The 22,736-nt window shown below is 38.8% G+C and overlaps 1 protein-coding gene across 9 annotated transcripts in view; it reads left to right on the forward strand.

The window, feature by feature from the left end:
• The window catches only part of TMEM108 (transmembrane protein 108), a 388,322-nt gene that overhangs the window by 107,485 nt on the left and 258,101 nt on the right, over positions 1-22,736 (forward strand). The gene's annotated exons all lie outside the window — the stretch shown is intronic.

The following is a 22,736-nucleotide window of genomic DNA, read 5'->3' on the forward strand; positions in this document are numbered from 1 at the left end:
TGATTCATGTTGATGTTTGGCAAAAACCAACACAATACTGTAAAGCAATTATCCCTCAATTAAAAATAAGTTAAAATATCTGGTTGCTAGTCTGTTTAGTAAATGAATAAATAGGAGGGTCCTTAGTACACAACATTGTGGATGGATAAACCTGGTTTTCTAAATGGAAGCATATGTACTGATAATTCAACTCTTATAGCTGAGGATGAACAAGATCTCTGGTTCTCTAAGAACTGAAATTTCCCTGGAGGAAGCTCAGAATGAACACTTTAGAGCTGCCCAGTCTTGGGCCATTACCTTGAGCCTGTGGGCATTATTTTATCGTGGGGTAAAAGGAGGCTGCAATTTGCCCAACAGCTATGTGTGCTCCAGGCCACTACCAAGGGAGGCTGACTTGGCAGCTGCTGTTCCACAGCCAACCCACCAGCCTCTGAGTGTGTTCTAAAAGATAAAGAGAAAAAAGTAAGCCCCTTAGAGAGGCTGGAACAGGCTAGTAGTTGCTAGGCAAGTTATTCGTGGGTCCTTGCCAAATGTCTGCAATGCAAATAGGAAACTTTCTGGGAAGAGGAGTGAGATGGTGGCGCATGTTGGTTGCCATAGGAATGTTTCTCTGATTGGAACAAGACCACAAAGTAGAGGCAGCAAGACGGCTGTATCTATGGTTCTTTCTGCTTGGGCATGGGAGCCCAGGGTGGGCCATGGTGCAGAGGTAAGCCATGGGGAGGAAGGGGCTAAACCCAAGAAACGTTCTGTGAGGCTAAGTGTGTGGAAAAGGCAGAAGGATGCTGCATCCTGTGAAGGGAAGAAGGGCCTCAGCAGATGAGTCCCTAGATGCCCTGTGAAACTAATGGTTTCTGAAGCTAAAAACAGGCAGGAGAATTAAGAACAGTTTAACTCTGGGAAATTACATGATGAACCCCTATCCTGTTCAGAAGGTCTGAGACTTGGAGAAGCTACCATCTAGAATTAAGTAAGGGAAAATTCTGATTTGACTCTGGAAAAAACCCAGGTTTAAATTAGATGTAGATTTAAAATAGTGAGATTTAGTTGGAAGAAATATTTAATTTGAAGTTATTTTTTAAGTAAATATTATGCTAGATTATATCTTTATTTTAATTCATAAAACAAAGGTAGTGATAAAGATTTGTTAATTAATTATGCTGCTATATTAAGTTCTCTTTTTATAGAGGGGGAAGCACAATTGACCAAATTGTGTGTTACTGATGTCAAACCTTAAAAAGACCCTCTAAGATGGGCTTAGTGCTCTATTAATAAGCACCTTACGTATCTGGTGGCAGCTTCTGGAATGACAGCTCAGGGTCCCAGCAGAAATAAGCAGCTTTTAGCTTTTTCAAGTGTTGAACCTTTGTGCTATTTAACTTCTCTGTCATTGATCAATTATCAGCTCTTAAAATGGAAGTGAGAGCTAATCCTTGCCTTTCTGGAATGTTGTGAGCATGGATGCTGCTGTCATTGAATACAATTTCTGGAGATAGTAGAAGATCCTGAGGCGCCTATGATGATAATGACAGGCTTAGTTTGTCATAAGGATTTAGGTCAAAGATTTTGTGTTTCAGGTTTTTTTCTTTAACTTAAAGGAAACTTTGTTTAGCTGATAGTTTTACTTATACATATGAAGTATTTATATATATATATAATTATTATTATCATTTGTGCCATAGATTTGATTTGTGTTCAGAGGGTATTTAAAATAGTCTCATTAGGGTGTATATGTGTGTGTATTAAAAAAAGTTGCTTCTTTTTTAACATTTATTTATTTCCTTACTTGGCTGTGTTGGGTCCTAGGTGCTGCATGCAGGATCTTTCTTTGTGGTGCACAGGCTCTCTAGTTGTGACCCACAACCCCTCTTCCATGGGTAGAGGGGACAATGAGGCTTCTTGACCCAGTCAGTCTAGAAGTCTGGAGCAAGGGGCTGAGGAGGAACATTTTCTAATTCAAATTAACGTAAATAAAACTATGACCTTAATTAGGAAACACATTGAAATGTGGACATTTGAATCTTCCACTGAAACAGAAACTAGAGCCAAATGTGAAGAATGAAACAATAAGAAAGACAAAGGAGGGCCTAGAAGCAGGAAACACACTGACGTAAGTGTGTAAGCAGCCGCGCTGTCGCCTCTGCTCCAGAGAATGTGCTCAGCAGTTGCGGCATACAGTGGAAGTGCTTCTTTTCGTGTGGTTTCTTCTTGGGTCATGTAAAGAAGACTAATAGAACATGATATTTATTATCAAGTATTTGAATTATAGTGATGCATAAATACAAAGGATGGCATAAGACCCAGATTAGAGGTTACTGTATTCTGTTTCAGAATTCACTCCTTCATCAGTGTTTTGGTCTGCACCTTTAGCATCGTTTTTACTTTAATTGATCAGATAATGGTTGATTGACAAATTAATCTGAGGTAAATTTGTAAACCAAATGTCAAATTTTAATTTACCGGAAGAGTATAATTAGAAAAAGAATCTTTGGACTCTTCAGATGGTATAATCTTTCTCTAGTTTGATCTTGACAAAGAAACTAAAATGTATATTGGTTATAATGTTTTTTAAAAAGTGATATTCTTATCCAGACCTACTAGAATTTAAGCAACACTATCTAATAAAAATATAATGTGCCCCTCAAATGTGCACTTTCTATGTAATTTTAAATCTTTTAGTAGCCACTTAAGAGTAAAAGGAAACAGGTAAAATTAGATTACCATTTTAACAGTAATTAATATAATTATTAATGAGATATTTTACATTTTTTCATATTAAATCTTGAAATCCAGTGTACATTTTTCACTTGTAGCTGATCTAAATTTGGACAGTACGTTTTCACAGAAAACACATGATCTGTATTTAGATTAAAATTTACAGTTGAAACGGTAGATTCACATACCCAAGTCATTCCACAGTGCATATCAACTTTGCAATAATTGAATCAGTATCTATTTCTAAATTTAAAGCTAAATAAAATTTAAAATAAAATTCAGTTCCTCTGTCTCACTAGCCACGTTTCAGGCACTCAGTAGCGACACTTGGCTGGTAGTGGCTGCCGTGTTGGACAGCATAGACAGGCCTGCTTTTCTCCAGCTTCTGTTCTTCACTCCCACATACCTCAGTTGTGAGTCCTATCTGAGAACTCTAATGGAGAAAGGACCTCACTTTGTAAGCAGGGAACTACAGACAAAGAGTTTACATTTTTAAAAGAGATTTCCATTTAAACTATTAGAACCTGCCTGGCAAGGTTATCTGTTTGGTTGACTATACTGTCCCCACCTTGCTCCCAGACATACCCTCAACAGGTAAAACCATGCCAGTGCACCTCCCTCGGGCTTCTCCGGTCAGCCTCCGCACTGGCCCGGTGCCTTTACATCAGTGTGTTTCCTGCTTATAGGCCCTCCTTTGTCTTTCTTACTGTTTCATTCTTCACATTTGGCTCTAGTTTCTGTTTTAGTGGAGGATTCAAATGTTCACCTTTTAGCATGGTTCTTAATTAAGGTCACAGTGTTTGATTTATATTAATTTGAATTAGAAAATCTTCCTTCTCAGCCCCTTGCTTCAGACTTCTAGAGTGACTGGGCCAAGAAGCCTCACAGTCCCTTCTACCCATGGAAATATTTTTCTTTGGGCAAATCAGGGTTCTTCACTATGGTCACCTGTGATTAGACCTGTTAACCTTTAAGAACCTCTCTTTTTTCCCTAGGCAGGAGGAATTAAGAAATACGTAGGTAGGTAGGTTATGATTTGGAAGATAACCGCCGCCTCCGCCCCCTTAGCCTTGCTATAGATTTTTGCTTTGCATTTTGCTTGGGTCTGAACCTTGTTTGGCATATAGCATGATCACCAAGAGGTTATAGAGCACAGAGTTCATCAGTTCCTATTGGATACTTGCCACTTTCAAGGGACATCATCAATTACAGTGTTGAAATTCACTCTGTGCATTCTGGGACATATAAGGTAAAAAGTACTTCCAGAGCCTTTCCAGGTCTACGGAATAATGTGTTATCCAAGACAGTATACAAGTCCTCCCTTGGTAAGAAAACTAGCTCAGAAATTCAGTCTATTGAGTCATTTTGAACTAATTTGAGTAGGAATGCACATTGTGTGCCTTCCTCATTACCATCAGAATCAAATAATTTTTAAATAGGACTTTGTGGAATGATTATCAATGACAGAAGGAAAACCTTGTATGCTAATTCCTAGTCCATGAGCTGTGAAGGGTGTGATATCAGGAAAGCCATTGGCTTGCTTTGGGCCTCACTTCTCACCTGTCAAATGTTAGACCAGGTGGTCTTGAGGCCCATTTCAACCATCACATGTTTTGACCATCTTGACTGATCCCTCAGCTTCCCAGATAACCAGAGGCCTGTGAAGTCACTTCCTGAGAACATGTAGCAAGTGGGAGGCAGGTCTCTGGTTCTCAGTCATGTGCTTTGTCCACCCCAGAAGCTTCATCAGGCTCTTAGAGGCTGAGCATGAACCAGATGAAGATATTCAAAAGAATGGCTGGTTCTATCTATCCGCATGGAGAAGGCAATGGCACCCCACTCCAGTACTCTTGCCTGAAAAATCCCATGGATGGAGGAGCCTGATAGGTTGCAGTCCATGGGGTCGCCAAGAGTCGGACACGACTGAGCGACTTCACTTTCACTTTTCACTTTCATGCTTTGGAGAAGGAAATGGCAACCCACTCCAGTATTCTTGCCTGGAGAATCCCAGGGATGGGGGAGCCTGTTGGGCTGCCGTCTATGGGGTCGCACAGAGTTGGACACGACTGAAGCGACTTAGCAGCAGCAGCAGCATCTATCCGCATAACGTCATTCATTTTGTCTGCTGATATTTTGAGGTTGCTGGCCAAAACCTCTAAAACCTCCAGGTTGCCTGTTTTCTGCTACCTTCAGTAATTCAGCTCAGGCATCTCTATGGCATAAAGTCCACCAGTGACCTCTAAACAAAAAATATATATCAGTTCTTTGTTGCTGAAGAGATATGATGACAAAGGAAAAAGCAGCAGCTGGAATGCAGTTAACTTTGCTCAAATATTTACCATTTAAACAACTATAACAAAGCAAAGCAGAATAGAAGACCCCAGTACAGTACTGCTGTTGAAGTTCCCAGAGTGGGCTGGCGGCCTGCTTCAAGTGTTGAGGCGGTGCTCACAGATAGGAGGCTGAGCCTGACTTTCTCAGGAGGGCAGCTTTTTGCCAGCAAACGCAGGAGCCTTTGTACTCCTGTCATTCAGTTGTTTAAAAAAGACAGAGGTGTCAAGGAAAGGAAGCTTATTAATTGCCTATTAGGTGTACAAGGCATACTAAGTATTTTTTATGTATTGGCTCATTTAATTCTATAACCACTCTACAAGATAGATAGGTATTATTTCCATTTTACAAATCAATATAAGTACTCAGGAAAGTAATATAGCTTGGTTAGGGTCACAAAGTAAGTGAGAAGGGATTTTATTTGGCTCTGAAATCTAATTATTTTCCACTAATTTCAGTAATATCCAATAGTGGTGATTTCAGTTTGGTTCCACTGAGTTTGAGGAGGATGCCTGATGCCAAATCTGAAGATGCCAACATAAATGGACCAGAATGAAAGGGAAATACATAAATAGAGTAATTCATTTATAAGCAGAGGTTGTTAAACTGCATCTCAGAGATCCTTTGAAGATATAACAAGCAAAAATATTAAATAAGTTTTTAAAATAATAGGATTATAAAGATACTCACTGATAGGATCATTGATCAGTGGCAAAAAGTTTAATCCTAAATCAAATTTAACCTTCAGAGGTGGTGCTTGCTGCTTTTGGGGTGAAATATCGTGCTATCATTTTGGTTTTTAAGAAACTGTGTTGTTTGGGTTGGTGGTTCCTTTGGGGACATGAGAGGATGACATTTACATTCAATGTCCTTCCCACAGATATGAATGACAACAGTTATCTAATGCTGCACAATAAAGTTAGTATCTTAAAGCAACAGCCATGTTTATTTTGCCCACACATCTGCAGTTTGGGCAGGGTTCAATGGGGATCATTCATCTCTGCTCACTCAGCATCAGCTGGGTTGGCCTGAAGGCTTTAACCATCTGAGCTCACTCACTCATATGTCTGAAGCCTGGTCTGGAAAGACTGGAATAGCTGGGCTCCTCTGGCATCTCTCTTTCTTGGTGGCCTCTCCAGCATGAATTGCTGCAGGGTAGCCAGACTTCTGTGCTAGCTCAGTGCTCTTAAAGAAGTGACTCAAAATTCATTTTGATATTTGGCAAAACTAATACAATTATGTAAAGTTAAAAAAAAAAAAAGAAATGATTTTACAAACAACAAGAAAAAAAAAGATAAAGTCAGGCTGTAACCTTATCTTTTATGACCCACCCTAGGAAATCACACAGCATCCCTACAGTGCATTCTGTTCATTGAAGCAGTTACAAAAGCCGCTCAGGTTCAGTGGGAATGGAAATAGATTCCCTCTCTTGATAGGGAAGTGGAAAGTTTCTGGAAGAGCATGTGGAACTGGAAATATTACAGTGGCCATTTTTGGAAAATACAGTCTGCTGTACAGATAAGCCAGGATATGGGTTATATGCTGATGCCTAAGCCAGATATATCTCCGGGCATTTCTTGCCCATCCAAGGGAGCATATTGGTATGCAAATGAAATATAATTTATTTCCCTATAATTTAACCCGCCATAATTTACACTCTTCAAAAAAGTAAATCATCTGCAAAATTTTGGCACTTTGTCTACCATTAGAAACAAATCACTTGTAAAACATGAGTGGATTAGGCTAATGAGATAGCTAGTATGCTCTTCCTGAATTTTCCATCATTGTTGAGCCCATGCCTGTTTAATGTTCTTGAATTGTCGTCATATTTCTGCTTTTCTACATTGTGTGCAGAAATAAACAGCTGAATATTTATGTAAACATTTTGCATAGAAACCTTTCCACTTAAAACTAAAAAGTGAAGAAGACCGTTACACTTAAAATTGAATGTTTCTGGTAGGGGTTCATTCTAGTGTTTTAAAACATCTGCTGCCTCCTCTTTTGAAGATGAAATGATTATTCAAGACACATTTCTTAAAGTTTACAAAATTAGTATCTTCTTTCAAGTGCTACTTGTAAAATGTAGGAATCCTGGGGCGTGGCACACAACAGACTTAGGTACATTTTGCATTAATTGGGCTTAGTTTGTTCTAGACCTTTTTTAAAACAGTAAAATATTCCATCCATATTAAGAAATATAAAATTTATAGGTACAGTTTAAAGAAAAATATGAATACTTGTGTATACACCCTGCAAGTTAGAAAGTAGACTGTTACCTACCTTATCCCCTGGAGGCTAAACCCTTTCTTTCCTTTATAGTATTACCATATCTGTAGCAAGACTTCCCTGGTGACTCAGTAGGTAAAGCGTCTGCCTACAGTGTGGGAGACCTGGGTTCGATCCGTGGGTCGGGAAGATCCTCTGGAGAAGGAAATGGCAACCCACTCCAGTACGCTTGCCTGGAAAATCCCAGGGACGGAGGAGCCCGATAGGCTACGGTCCATGGGGTCGCAAAGAGTCGACCCGACTGAGCGACTTCAAGAAAGTGAAAGTGAAATCGCTCAGTTCGTGTCTGACTCTTTGCGACCCCATGGACCGTAGCCTACCGGGCTCCTCCGTCCCTGGGATTTTCCAGGCAAGTGTACTGGAGTGGGTTGCCATTTCCTTATGGATCGAACCCAGGTCTCCCACACTGTAGGCCTGAGCCAAGTAAAATCCTTTATTTGTTTGAATCATCACATAATGCTTTTCACTTTAATTAAAAGTGTTTTATATAAAAAAAAAAACTTGTACATCTTTCATTAGTTTTACAGTTGACCCTTGAGCAACAATGGGTTTGAACTGTACAGATACACTTATACATGGATTTTTTTCCTAGTAAATATGTACTCCAGTGCTACTCAATTTGTAGTTGATTGAATTTGAAGATGCAGAGCTATGAATACAGAGGGCCAACCACAGAGTTACATTGAAATTTTTGACTGAGCTGCTCAGGGGTCAATTCCCCTGATTCTTGTGTTGCTCAGGGTCAACTGGATTCTTAGGTACTTTATATTTTTGTTGCTGTTGTTAATGGTATCATTCTGATTATTGCCAAGTATGAACCTGCAGTTGATTTCTGCATATTAGTTTTATGAAAATCAAATTTGCTAAATCTCACTACAGGCGTACTTGTTTTTTTCTTTTTGCACTTCAGTTTATTGCACTTCACAGGTATTGCATTTTTTAAAAATTGAAGGTGCATGTAAGCCTGTTTCAAGCATTTTTCCAGCAGCATTTGCCTACTTGGTGTTTTTGTGTCACATTTTGGTAGTCCTGGCATATTTCATACTTTCATATTATTATTGATACTCTGTTTTATATGGTAATCTATGGTCTTTCATGCTACTACTGTAACTGCTTTGGGGCATCACAAACTGCACCCTTATTAGATGGTGAACTTAAGTGATAAATGTTGTGTGTGTTCTGACTGCTCCACCAGCCAGCTAGCTGTTCTCACATCCATCTCCCTCTCCCTGGGGCTCCATGAGACACAGCAATACTGAAATTAGGCCAGTTAATAGCCCTACAATGGCCTCTAAGTGTTCAAGTTAAAGGAACAGTTGCTCATCTCTCATTTTAAATCAAAAACTAGAGATGATTAAGCTTAATGAGGAAGGCATGTCAAAAGCTGATAGCTAGGCCTTTTCCACAAAACATCTAAGTTTTGAAAGCAAAGGAAGAGGAAAAGTTCTTGAAGGAAATTAAAAGTGAACACATGAGTGGTGAGAAAGCAAAGCTGCCTTATTGTGAATGTAGAGAAAGTTCTAGTGGTCTGGATAGAAGTTCAAACCAGCCACAATATTCCTTTAACCCAAAGCCTAATCCAGAGCAAAGCCTTAATTCTCTTCAATTCTATGACAGCTGAGAGAATTGACAAAGCTGCAAGAGAAAAGTTTGGAGGTAATAGAAGTTTAAAGAAAGAAGCTGTCTCTAACAGAGAAGTGCAAAGTGAAGCAGCAAGTGGCTTCGCTAAACAGCAGATTTTCCATGTAGACAAAACGGCATTCTACTGGAAGAAGATGCCATCTGGGACGTTCATAGCTTGAGAGTACGAGTCAGTGCTTGGCTTCAAAGCTTCGAAGGACCGGCTGACTCTTGTTAGGAGCTAATGCAATGCGAGTGGTGACCTTAAGTTGAAACTGGTGCTCTTTGACTATTCCAAAAATCCTAGAGCCCTTAAGAAGTGCTCAATGTACTCTGTGTGTGTTCTAGAAATGGAACAACAAAGCCTAGATGACAGCACCTGTTTAAAACATGTTTTAGTGAATATTTTGCAGAAGGAAATGGCAATCCACTCCAGTATTCTTGCCTGGAGAATCCCATGGACAGAGGAGCCTGGAGGGCTTTAGTCCATGGGGTCACACAGAGTCGAACATGACTGAAGCGACTAAGCTGCAGCAGCAGTGAATATTTTAAGCCCACTGTGGAGACCTACTGCTCAGCAAAGATTCCTTTCAAAATATGACTGTTCATTTACAATGTACCCGGTCATCCAAGAATTCTTATGGAGATATACACTAAAATTAATGTTATTTCCATACTTGCTAACACATTATCCATTCTGTAGCCCTCGAATCACGGAGTAACTTCAGGTCTTATTATTTAAGAAATATATTTCGTAAGGTTGTAGCTTCCATAAATAGTGATTCCCCTGACAGATTTGGGTAAAATAAATGGAAAACCTCTGAAGAAGAGTCATCATTGTAACTGCCATTAAGACATTTGTGATTCATGAGAAGATTTCAGAATATCAACATTACAGAAGCTTAGAAGAAGTTGATTCCAACCCACATGAATGACTTTGAAGGGTTCAGGACTTTAGTGGAGGAAGTAACTGCAGATGTAGAAATAGCAAGAGATGTAGAATTAAAAATGGAGCCTGGAAATGTGACTGAGTTCCTGTTACTCTCATGATAAAAACTTCACAGATGAGAAATTGCTTCTGATGGATGAGCAAAGTTCTTGAGGAGGAACCCACTTCTGGTGAAGATGCTATGAAGACTGTTGAAATGAAATCAAAGGATTTAGAACTTTATATAAACTTAGTTGATAAAGCAGCCACAGAGTTTGAGAGGATTGACTTCAGTTTTGAAAGTTATGTGGGTAAAATCTATCAAACAGCATTACATGCTACAGGGAAATTGTGAGTGGAAGCATCGATCAATGCAGTAACTCAGCTGTCTCATTTTAAGAAGTTTCCACAGCCACCCCAACCTTCAGCAACGCACCACCCTGATCAGTCAGTAGCTATCAACATTAAGGGAACATCGTCCACCAACAAATAGATTAGGACTCACTGAAGGGTCAGATGATGGTAGCATTTTTTTAACAATAAAAATATTTTAAAATTAAGGTATGTACGGAGAAGGCAATGGCACCCCACTCCAGTACTCTTGCCTGGAAAATCCCATGGACAGAGGAGCCTGATAGGCTACAGTCCATGGGGTTTCGAAGAGTCGGACACGACTGAGCGACTTCACTTTCACTTTTCACTTTCATGCACTGGAGAAGGAAATGGCAACCCACTCCAGTGTTCTTGCCTGGAGAATCCCAGGGACGGGGAAGCCTGGTGGGCTGCCGTCCATTGGGTTGCACAGAGCCGGACACGACTGAAGTGACTTAGCAGCATGTACATTGTAATTTTAGACATAATGTTATTATGCACTTAGACCGAAGTATGGTGTAAACATAACTTTCTGTTGTGGATCAGTCACTAAGTCCTGCCCAACTCTTTGCGACCCCATAGACCGTAGCCCGCCAGGCTCCTCTGTCCATGGAATTTCCCAGGCAAGAATACTGGAGTGGTTAGCCATTGCCTTCTCCAGGAAATCTTCCCAACCCAGGGATCGAACCTGTGTCTCCAGCATTGCAGTCAGATTTTTTACCGATTGAGCCAAGGGGGAAGCCTTTTTATATGCACAAGAAAACCAAAAAATTCATGTGACTCACTTTATTGTAATATTGATTTTGTTTAAATCTTATCTATCCTTATTGACTTTTATCTGCTGAAGCTGTCAATTACTAAAGCTGTCAATTACTAAAAATATTGCAATTTCTCTGTCTGGTGATTTGCTCATTTCTCTAGTTATCATGTCAGTTTTTTGCTTTGAATGTTTTCAGGTAATATTAATAGATATACACAATTTATAATTCTTTGTGTGTTTTTCCATGTTTTAGATGTGTCTTTTACAATCAATGCATAGCTAGATTTTTATTTATTGTCTAAAAATATTAATTAGAAAGTGGGTCTTTTGCCTTTATTGCAATTAATTGTATGTTTACTTTTATTTCTATCACTGTTTTATGTCTTTTTATTTGTGAATGTTTTCTATTTCTCCCACTCCCCACACACATTTCTTGCGATCTTTTGAACCAATCATTTTTTTCCTCAGTCTGGGTTTTTCCTCCTACTTCTTTTTAGGTTATATGCTTAGTGTCTGCCCCCTTAGTAGCTGTTCTTGCTATTTCTGCAAATATATTCTAAATTAAAGTTTCTATTTGATGAGTATGTTATAACTCATGCTCCCAAACTCAAAAGACTTACCTCTCCTCAGCTTCCTTATTTTTCTTCCACAAATTACGTGTTTTTCTTACAGTTTTAAATAAAGATTACTTGGTTTTATCCATCTACTTGTCATTATTTTCCCTTGTTACTTTCTTCCATTTCAGAGTTTCATCTGTAGTCTTTTTCCTTCTTTCTGAAGTACAGCCTTTAGAATTTCATTTAGTGACTTTTTTAATAGTAAACTCTATACTATATGTCAGTAATACAGAGATGAATAAGTAACACTCACATAAAATATATAGTTGCAGTGTAAGTACAGAATTCAAGATTAGGACTATGTGTTGTGAGCACAGAGAGGGAAAGCTAAATTTAAGGAGCAGGGGGTGGGGGCATCTCAGGATAGGAAATGTGAAGTGTGGAGGGCTCTGGATGCTTTCATGGAACATTCATCAGCGCAGCAGGCTGGAGCTTAGGAGCAGGTTAGTGCCAGATGGAGCTAGAGAGGTTAGCTAGTTAGCGAGTGGATTATGGAGAGCCTTAAATGCCAAACTGATGGCAGTAGAGAGTTGGGGGAGGTTTAAAGCAGTGGGGTGACATGAGTAGATGCATTATTTAGGAGTGATATGTGTGACGTGGTGGGTCCTGATCTGGGAGGAGGCTGGTAACTAAACCAAGGCAAGCAAAGGTAATGAAGAGGAGAGACAAAATTTTAAGGGACATTGACAAGGTAAAGCTCTGAAAAGAAGATTTAAGGAAGAGAGATTAGGTGATGCACTCCAAAGAGTATAATCTAGAGGGCTAGCAGGATCGAGAGCACGGAGGCGGTGTGCATGTTGGGGGTGTAGTGAGACACCACTGCAAGGAGAAGATGAGGTGAGTCTGTCACTTAAATGATTTGACATCTTTTCAGGAAGATAATGAGTCAGTCTTAGAAGATCAGTGTTTAATAAATTAGGGATATCTCTGTGTAGAGAACTCAGCAACATTTGATTTTGGTGGTTCTGGTCATTACTGTTTTTCCTTCTTTCGTTTCCTGAGTTAGAATATAGATCTCTGCTGCAGGATGCAAAGTCTGTTTCTAGCAATAAATAACATATAATTAAATAATCGTTGGATTTCAGTGAAATTTTAGGTCGAGAATTTGACATGTAGAACTATCTTCTCTGCTGTTTGCAAAATGATTGCTGCCATGCAGTGCTTGCTCTTGGCTGATGGGACCTCTTGTTGGGTATCTATTTTTAACCTTAACACTGTCCACAGGCTGGCAGATGTGATCCAAAGTGTCTAAGAGCATCTGGTAAGACAGGAAGGAGTGGAAGGGAAGGAAGACAGAGGCAGAGCAAGGGAAGGGGGGAGGCAGAGCAAGGGAAGGGGGAAAAAAAAACCCTCCATTTAATTAAAAAAGTATTTGCAACACTTATACTTCCTACCTGCTATTTTTAGCTGGCAAGATCAGATTGCTCCCTGGAGATTGGCGCCTGGCCTATGAGCCCAAATGCGGGCTTTCTTTTTAATGCATGAGTCATCACAGTGATTCAGTGACTTATTCGTCACTCACACGTAATGATTGCAGTGGACACTGCTGAGAGTTCAAAGGAACTTCTCCCTGTCAGGGTGCTAAGTAGCTTTAATAGCAGATGTGATGTGTCAGTCCAGAACATGAGCAACTTCTTGTCTTCTACCTGGTGCTATCCTGGAGTGCTCTGGACTTGGGCATGCATCCGTCAGTTCAGTTTAGTCTCTCAGTTGTGTCTGACTCTTTATGACCCCATAGACTGCAGGCCCCATCAAATCCAGGCATTTCTTGTCAGAGGAGGGAGCTGGGAGTTAGGGGGAGAAAATCATGTGCTATAAAATGTTTTCTTTGGGGAGCTCTACTCCATCTGGCAGCATCATGATCTAAAATATTCCTGGCCTTTTTACATTGGTGGCGGTGGCTGACCCATGGGATCCTGATGTGTGAACTGGGTGCTGTTAAAATATCTCATCTTTTAGAAGTGACTCAGGAGGAAAAGTGTCAAGTAAAAGTTACTCATTTCAACCTGGCTGGAAAAAAATTTTGAGTTGTGAAGTTGCAGAATGATTCTTATAGTTCTTGTTGTTGCTATTGAAAACTACAAATATAGATTCTAAAATCCGCTTAGAAATGAGTTTGTCACTATTAACACTTGCCTTTGAATGACGTTGGTAAAGTAGAAAGTTGTTGACGTAGATGAGCTCATGAGAGCAGTATTTTATTGAATTTATCTAAATTTTACCTAAATTGTCTCATTTAATCAATCATGCAGTTAAGGAAACGCAGAGAGTGAGGGAACTGTCCAAGGTACTGTCCAACTGAGCAAATACATGGTGGACACAGTTCAAACCCAGGAATAATTAATTGGTGGCAAAATTTATACCACACTGCCTCTGGGCATATTTTGGTATTTACTTTCGCTCATTTAAGAGAACAGATGTGTTTTCTGTGATAAATTCGACTTACCCAGGTGTTTCCCCTTTATGGAGACACCATTCCTCTATACCTGCCCTGAGTTCCAGCCTTCAATCCCTGGATGCTGTCTTCAAGTAACAAAAATAGGAAAAAAAAAAAAAAGCCTAAATAAGGAATTTAGTCCACAGTGCAATGGTTCACCCTACTGTAGTCTTTTCTTTGTACCCTTTTTTGAATGTCCATCACTCTATTTATGATGGTTAAACTATTAAAATTTCTGACTGTCCTTATAAATACAGATTATACAAAGTTTTGAGAAGCAAAGATGTCAGCTGTATAAACACAGGGATTTGTTTCTTTTTTCAAGTGATTTAAACTTGACTAAATGCCAGGGATGAACCAAATGTCAAGCCATCAAGAACAACAGGAACATATAAAGGTTGTCTTGGGAGCAGGTTTCCTTGATACCAAACTGAAGTAACTTCCTGTATCCTACCATGCTTCGGGGAAACAGAGCCTTTAATGCACATGAGTGTTCTATTGCCTTCAAGAGAACTTATAATCACTTGCTTGAATAAGCAGAATTTACAATAAAAAAAGCTTAAGGACATGCATGGATAGCATTTCATTATGAAAAAAGGCAGTGTTACACAGACAAAAACGTTTGAGATGAGATAATAGTTTGAGGTGAGTCATTTTCCCTGAGAATTACAGGTACCCAGCCAAAAGACTTCAGTGTTTTTAGCGTGGGTTGTCACCCACAAAACGCACAAAATGAAGAGCTAGATCCAGGAGTCAGAAGTTACGACAACATGAAACAACAGAAGGTAAGAGGATTGATTAAGAGCAATAACTGTGATGGATCATCACTCATAGGACAGGCATCATCTGTTCCCCAGTGCAGTTTACCACCTGAGAGCCCACAAGGAGTGACTCCTGAGGAGCCCCTTCTAGTCTCTCAAAAGAAAATAAAACAAAGAGAAAGGAGACTGTATGTAGGATAAAGATTGAGGACGATCTTTATGTATATTTGATACAGGTAGACCGAACTTACCTGACTAGCAAGGTAAATTTATTTTTAACTTTATGCCAACTTGTGGCAGGTAAGTGAATTTCTGAAAAGTCCTGTGGAGCCATTTGTACTAACCTCTGTTGATTTTCTATTAACTTCATGGAAACTCGCGTTCTTAAACTGCTCAGAGGCTTTGGTTTTACCACCTGTATAATAAAGGAGGCAATGCAGATGGTCTGTAATGTATGATTTGTGACCACAGTGGGTGGATTTAAATGAGTTTAGTTATCAATTGATGTGCTAGACACATGATGAATGACTTAAGGAAAATCAGCCAAGGACAGGTAGCAAGTAGCTCGTCCTGTCTGATCTCAGCAGAGCATGTACAGCTTTCCAGACCACCAGAGAAAAGGGGGCTCTCAGCCAGGCTCTATTTGATTGTTCCTTCCCTGGATCTCCTTATTAAATATCTGGCTTGTCTGCCATGTTATGCTTGTCCCAACCTGTCAAGACCTCAGGCAACTCATGATGTTAGCCTTTCCTGATTGTTTGCCACTGAGATAACTATTGTTACCAACAGTGCCCAGGCAGGAATTTTTCCATAAAATCAACCCCCTGTAGCAGGGAGGTAGAACTGCCAATTCCCACAGCCCTCTCCATCTGCTGAGGCTTGGGTAGAATTTTCAGTAGCATGAAGCTGAGGTGGGAGGTGGCAAGGAATAGGAGCAATCTCTGGCTATAATGTCACAGAATCCTACTCTTCTTACTGAGATTCAGTAGGTGTACTTGAATAAATCTTAATTTATTATATGCCTTTGGTCAATTTCCAGAATTTTTAAATGGTCATTTTGTTTTGTTTTTATTTTTATTGAGATAAAATTGACACATTAGAGTAGTTTCAGGTATGCAATGTAATTTGATATATGTATATATTTTGAAATGATTACCACAATGCTTATTTAATATCCATCACCATACATAGCTATAGTTTTTTCTTATAATGGAATTTTTAAGATTTACTCTATTATCTGCTTTCAAATATACAATAGTGTATTGTTAACTATAGTCATCATTCTGTACATTATATCCCCAGGATGTTTTTATCTTATACCTGGAAGTTTATTCCTTTTCATCACTGTGATTCATTTCTCCCATTCCTACCCCACACATACACCCTGCCTTTGGTAACCACAAATATTTTCTCTGAATTCATGAGTTCATTTCTTTCTTCAACTTCCATATTGGAGTGATCATACAGAATTTGTCTTTCTCTAATTTCACTTAGCATAATGCCCTCAAGTTTTATTCATGTTGTCACAAATGGCAAGGTTTCTTTTTTTATAGCTGAATAATAATCCGTTATGTGTGTGTGACAACTTCTTTACTCACTCACCCATCGATGGACTAGGTTATTTCCATGCCTTCGGTATTATAGATAATGCTGCAATGAATATGGACATGCAGATATCTTTTTAAGGTAGTGTTTTCATTATCTGCAGATAAGTATTCAGAAGTGAAATTGCCAGATTATATGGTAATTCTATTTTTAATTTTTTGAACAATCTTCACATTATTTTCTATAGTGGCTGCACCAATTAACATTCTCACCAACAATACACATCCTTGCCAACACTTGTTATTTGTTGTCTTTTGATGGTAGCCATTCTAACAGGTGTTAAGTGATGCCTCATAATGGTTTTAATTTTCATTTCCCTTATGATTAATGTGATGTTCAGCATTTTTTAATGTTATCTGTTGGCTATCTGTATGTTTTCTTTGGAAAAATGTCTATCCAGACCTACCCATTTTTTAAAATCAGATTATTTGTCTTTTACTATGGATTTATATGAGTTATTTTATATTTTGGGATAGTAGTTCCTTAAAGATATGATTTGCAAATATTTTCTCCCATTCTGTATGTTGCCCTTTCATTCTCTTGATGGTTTCCTTTGCTGTGCAGAAGCATTTTGACTTTCTGTAGTCCCACTTATTTATTTTTTCTTTCATTGATTTACATTTGGTGTCAAATTAAAAAAAAAAAAAACCATTGCCAAGACCAATGTCTGGAAGCTTTCCCCCTGTGTTTTCTTCTAGCTTTATGGTTTCAGGTCTTACATTTAAATCCTTAATTCATTTTGTGTATGGTATAAGATAGTGATATTGTTTCATCCTTTTTCATGTGGCTATCCAGTTTTTCCAACATTATTTATTGAAGAGACTGTTCTTTCCCCATTGTTTCATCCTTTGTCATGAATTAATTGACCACGTAAACATTTTTTCCTGGGCTCTCTATTTTGTTCCATTGGCGTGTATATCTGTTTTTAATGCCATTTAACACCAGTATTATACTGGCATTTTATTACTATAGCTTTGTAATATAATTTGAAATCAGGAAATATGATATCTCCAGCTTTCTTCTCTCTCTGATTGCCTTAACTATTTGGAATCTTTGATGGTTCCATATCAATTTTAAGACTATTCTGTTCCTGTGGGGGAGGGGAAAATCCCATTGGAATTTTGATAGGGATTGCATTGAATCTGTATATTACTTTGAGTAGTTTGAACATTTAATATTCTTCCAGTCCATGAGTACAGACCCTCTTTCTATTTGTTTCTATATTCTTCGATGGCTAGGGTTTTCAGTATATAGGTCTTTTACTTCCTTGCTGAAATTTATTCCTAGGTATTTTATTCTTTTTGATGCAATTATAAGTGGGACTTTTTAAAAATGTCTCTCTGAAAGTTTGTTATTAATTTGTAGAAGCACAATAGAATTTTGTGTGCTGATTTTGTATCCTACAACATTAATGAATTCATTCATTTTCTCTAACACGTTTTTGGTAGAGCTCAGGATTTTCTATATGTAATATCATGTTATCTGCAAATAGAGAAAAGTATTACTTTTTTCTTTCTGATTTGAATCCCTTTAATTTCTTTTTCTTTTCTCATTGCTATGGCTAGGACTTTCAATAATATATTGAATAAAAGTGGCAAGAGTGAATATCTTTGCCTTGTTCTTAATCTTATAGGAAAAGCTTTCAGCTTTTCATGATTATGATATTACCTGTGGAAATGGCAACCCACTCCAGTTCTCTTGCCTGAAAAATTTCATGGATGGGGGAGTCTCGTAGGCTACAGTCCACGGGGTCACAAAGAGTCGGGCGGGTCACAAAGAGTCGGACATGACTGAGCCATTTAACTTTCACTTTTGTCATATATAGTCTTTTCTATGTTGAGATACATCCTTCTGTATCTGCTTTGTTGAGAGTTTTTATCATAAATGGATGTTATATTTTTCAAATTCTTTTTCTGTAGCTATTAAAGTGATTATCTGATTTTTATTCTTCATTTTGTTAATGTAGTGAATGACATTGGTTGAATTGTGACTGTTGAACCATTCTTGCATCTCCGGATTAAATTCCACTTAATCATGGTGTGCAATCATCTTAATGTATTGTTCAATTAAGTTTGCTAATATTTTGTTAAGGATTTTTACATTTATGTTCATCAGGACACTGGTCTATAATTTTCTTGTGTCTTTGCCTCGTTTTGGTAACAGTGTAATGCTGGCCTCATAAAATGAGTTTGGATGCATTTCCTTCTCTTCCATTTTTTGAAAGCATTTGAAAAAAATTGTATTAACTTTTCTTTAAATGTTTGGTGGAATTCATCAGTGAAGCCATCTGGTCCTAGACTTCTGTTTGATGGAGGATTTTTGATTATTGACTCAGTATTCTTGATAGTAATAAGTGTGTTTATATTTTCTATTTCTTCATGATTCAGGCTTGGTAGGTTGTATATTTCTAAGAATTTATCCATTTCTTATAGGTTATCTAATTTCTTATTGTATAATTGTTCATAATAGTTTCCTATGATCCTTTGTATTTTACATCTGTGGTATCAGTTGTAAAATCTCCATTTTCATTTGTCATTCAGTGTATTTGAATCCTCTTTTTATTTGGTGAGTCGAGCAAAAGGTTTCTCTACTTTTTAAAATCTTTTTTAAAAAACACCTTAGTTTCATTGATCTTTTCTATTGTCTTTTTACTCTCTATTTCATTTATTTCCACTCTAATTTTGTTATTTTAAAGTTTCAACAAATTTGGTTGTTTTCAACAAATGTGTCCAGGTTTATCACTGCTCAAAGATTTGCTGAGCTCCTCACTCAAGCATTCAAAAAACCCCATATTTTCTTCATTTATTATACAGTTTTTCTCAAAACCTATTTTAAACAGTTATGTAACTTGAAATTAGAGATACAAAAAGAACATTTCATACAAATATGGGCAAAATAAAAGACAGAAATGATATGAACCTAACAGAAGCAGAAGATATTAAGAGGTGGCAAGAATACACAGAAGAACTATACAAAAAAGACCCTAATGACCCAGATAACCATGATGGTGTGATCACTCACCTAGAGACAGACATCCTGGAATGCAAAGTCAAGTGGGCCTTAGGAAGCATCACTACAAACAAAGCTAATGGAGGTGATGGAATTCCAGTTGAGCTATTTCAAATCCTAAAAGATGATGCTGTGAAAGTGCTGCACTCAGTATGCCAGCAAATTTGGAAAACTCTGCAGTGGTCATAGGACTGGAAAAGATCAGTTTTCATTCCAATCCCAAAATCAGGCAATGCCAAAGAATGTTCAAATTACTCAGTAGTTCAAACTATTGCACTCATCTCACATGCTGCTGCTGCTGCTAAGTCATGTCAGTCGTGTCCAACTCTGTGTGACCCCATAGAAGGCGGCCCACCAGGCTCCTGTCCCTGGGATTCTCCAGGCAAGCATATTGGAGTGGGTTGCCATTTCCTTCTCCAGTGCATGAAAGTGAAAAGTGAAAGTGAAGTTGCTCAGTTGTGTCCGACTTTTCACAACCCCATGGACTGTAGCCTACCAGGCTCCTCCATGGGAGGAAATCCATGGGATTTCCCAGGCAAGAGTACTGGAGTGGGTTGCCATTGCCTTCTCCTCACATGCTAGCAAAGTAATATTCAAAATTCTCCAAGCTAGGCTTCAACAGTATGTGAACTGAAAACTTCCAGGTGTTCAAACTGGGCTTAGAAAAGGCAGAGGAACCAGAGATCAAATTACCAACTTCTGTTGGATCATCAAAAAAGCAGGAGAATTCCAGAGAAACATCTACTTCTGTTTCATTGACTATGCTAAAGTCTTTGACTGTGTGGATCACAACAAACTGTGGAGAATTCTTCACGAGATGGGAATGCCAGACCAGCTTACCTGCCTGCTAAGAAATCTGTGTGCAGGTCAAGAAGCAACAATTAGAACCAAACATGGAACAAACTGGTTCTAAATTGAGAAAGGAGTATGTCAAGGCTGTATACTGTCACCCTGCTTATTTAACTTACATGCAGAGTTAACTTATCATGGGAAGTAGCAGGCTGGATGAAGCACAAGCTGCAATCAAGATAACTAGGAGAAATATCAATAACCTCAGATATGCAGATGACATCACCCTTATGGCAGAAAGCTAAAGGAACTAAAGAGCCTCTTGATGAAAGTGAAAGAGGAAAGTGAAAAATCTGGCTTAAAACGCAATATTCAAAAAACTAAGATCACATGGCATCCAGTCCCATCACTTCATGGCAAATAGATGGGGAAACAATGGAAATAGTGGCAGATTTTATTTTCTTGGGTGCCAAAATCACTGCAGATGGTGACCACAGCCATGAAATTAAAAGATGCTTGCTCTTTGGAAGAAAACCTATGACCAACCTAGACAGCATATTAAAAGGCAGAGACATTACTTTGCCGACAAAGGTCCATCTAGTCAAAGCTATGGTTTTTCCAGTGGTCATGTATGGATGTGAGTTGGACCATAAAGGAAGCTGAAAGAAAGAAAGTGCAGTCGCTCAGTCGTGACCGACTCTTTGCAACCCCATGAACTGTAGCCTACCAGCCTCCTCCGTCCATGGGATTTTCCAGACAAGAGTACTGGAGTGGGTTGCCATTTCCTTCTCCAGATGATCTCCCCGACCCAGGGATTGAACTTGAGTCTCCCTCATTTCAGGCAGATGCTTTAACGTCTGAGTGGCTAGGGAAGCTGAACACCGAAGAATTGATGCTTTTGAACTGTGGTGTTGGAGAAGACTCTTGAGAGTCCCTTGGATTGCAAGGAGATCAAACCAGTCAATCCTAAAGGAAATTAGTCCTGAACATTCATTAGATAGACTGATGTTGAAGCTGAAGCTCCAGTACTTTGGCCACCTGATGTGATGAATTGACTCATTACAAAAGACCCTGATTCTGGGAAATAATGAAGGCAGGAGGAGAAGGGGACGACAGAGGATGAGATGGTTGAATGGCATCACCGACTCGATGGACATCAGTTTGAACATGCTCTGGGAGTTGGTGATGGACAGGGAAGCTTGGCATCCTGCAGTCCACAGGGTCATAAAGAGTCGGACTCGACTGAACTGAACTTGAAATTAGCACGTGTACACTCTAGTTGTAAACATCTTGAGTCCATTCAGTTACCTCTGTGAGCCTTGCAGGTGCAGTTGATCATGACTTGACCATAAACCATGCTGATTTAATAATATAGTACAGTTTTATAGTTAGTTAGTCGCTCAGTCATGTCCAACTCTTTGTGACCCCATGGACTGTAGCCCACCAGGCTCAACTGTCCTTGGGATCCTCCAAGGAAGGATACTGGAATGGGTTGTCATTCCCTTCTCCAGGGGATCTTCTCAACCCAGGAATCAATCCCAGGTCTCCTGCATTGTAGGCGAATTCTTTACCGTCTGAGCTACCAGGGAAAGGACAAGCAATCAATTATATATATTACCTCATGCTCTATTGGTAAAGTGAAAAATTGTGTCAACAGGCATTATCCTGTAAATGGTAGAATATCTGTGAATTTTTAAATCAGAGGCTAAGTTGATTGAAAAAAAGATATTATTAGCTGGGCAATTTTGTACTTAGTAACTCCAACAAGTTTATAAGTTTTTTGTTTTCGAGAAAAAAGTCTGAGCAGTTAAGAGATGGTAAAGAATTTTAAAAACACCTTTACAAATAGAAATCAAGTGCAAAATTGATTGTTCCTATCTCAGTCTATTCCTTTCGTTTATCCACATCCATTTTCTGCACTGCATAAAAAGTCTTGAGCTATAATCACATTTGAGTGATAGAAACACATTACAGTACCAGATGAAATAAGGCTTTGAGAATGAGATAGCAACTTATCATGATTCATTTATTTTCTTTAATCCTTATGTATTTTGATTATTAAACTTTCCAGAATATTTGTGATATGTACCTTTTCATTCACGAAAATTTTGCATGTTCCATCTTGAGCTCCACCTCAGTAAGTGAAATGGACTGTGCCTATCAGAGTATATTAGAGGAGAGGCACTCACTGTGGAGGTTCACTTAAAGGATCCAGCTTACCCAACTACAAGAGTATTGCTCAAAGCTTTTGGAATCAAATAGAATTAAATCACACCATCTATAAGGGAAAGGTCAGTATCCAGGAGGACTTTGAGGACAGGTGGTTTAAACTGTTGAGGGAAGTAGGCACAAGTCTCTCTGATGGTCAGGCTAGTTTCAGCAGCTCTGATACCAACAGGGCCATTGTTGTTGAAATAGACTTATGCTCAGTGACCGAGGTACTGAGAGCAGAGCTCATCTCCTGGATAGCTGAGCCTGCGGAGAGTCAGAGGGAAAGGATAGGACC

This window comes from Bos grunniens, chromosome 1 (genome assembly GCF_055505025.1).
Source record: "Bos grunniens cultivar Pamir isolate PY7600 chromosome 1, Bosgru_T2T1.0, whole genome shotgun sequence".
NCBI lineage: Eukaryota > Metazoa > Chordata > Mammalia > Artiodactyla > Bovidae > Bos > Bos grunniens.